The sequence below is a fragment of the Phaethon lepturus genome, unplaced genomic scaffold, assembly GCF_000687285.1.
Source record: "Phaethon lepturus isolate BGI_N335 unplaced genomic scaffold, ASM68728v1 scaffold9233, whole genome shotgun sequence".
In the NCBI taxonomy this organism is placed as follows: domain Eukaryota; kingdom Metazoa; phylum Chordata; class Aves; order Phaethontiformes; family Phaethontidae; genus Phaethon; species Phaethon lepturus.
This window is the reverse complement of record NW_010527025.1, coordinates 22934-23841: the sequence shown is the minus strand read 5'-3', so window position 1 is coordinate 23841 and position 908 is coordinate 22934.

The following is a 908-nucleotide window of genomic DNA, read 5'->3' as shown; positions in this document are numbered from 1 at the left end:
TCTATATTAAATCAGAGTCCTCTGCATTACCTCTTCTGTCAGACATACTTTGGGTTTGTTGGGGTTGGGTTTTTTTGCATATAAAACATGCCATAAATTCTTACTTAGTCTACTAGAGTATGTCTATAATTCACCAGTAAATCAAACAAAAACTAACATAAGGGTGAATTTGAAGTGTAATTACTTTAATTCACAATTTTTCCTTTAAGTATAACAACCACGGGATTTAGAAGCAGTTAGCTGAAGTATCGCTCGAGTTCTGCAGCCAAAACTAAAGGCATTCTCTTTGGAGTCAATGAAGTCTGCAGCTGCTGGAATCTGGAATGGAATGCATCTTTTCATTAGGCTGGTGCCAAATTAGAAATGCCTGCTCATCCAAATGAACCATGAATGCAGTACTTTAGAAATATCTGCTCTTCGCATGTAACTCAGCATGCTAGAGAATGTGACAAGCCTAGTAACACTCCATCTTTGGCATTTCTGAGGGGATGAAAAATGTCACTGCCAGCGTCCTTGACCGAGCACTCGCACTGCTGCCCTGTCCTAGAGGTGCAAAAGCAGACTGAAACTCAGCCTCCATTTTCAGCTCCACGCTGCTGCTCAAAATAGAGTATTTTCTTGTTAGATTACTTACACGGAGAGAAGATCACGAAGCCCCAGATGGCTAAAAACAGAGCTGGAAACCACAGTATGAACCAACAGGCTGTTACTCTGATTAATTAAAGAGCATGGAAATATGACTTGCTATACATCACGGTACAAACAAATCTCCCTCAGCTAACACACTGATGCTTGCTTGCCGCCCGATCAGCCAAAGACTCTATCTGCTCTTTCTCTGAGTGTGTTAGCCCAGAAATTACAGGTTGTAGAAGGGTTCAAGGTATCTAATTATGCCTTTTCTTTTCTCC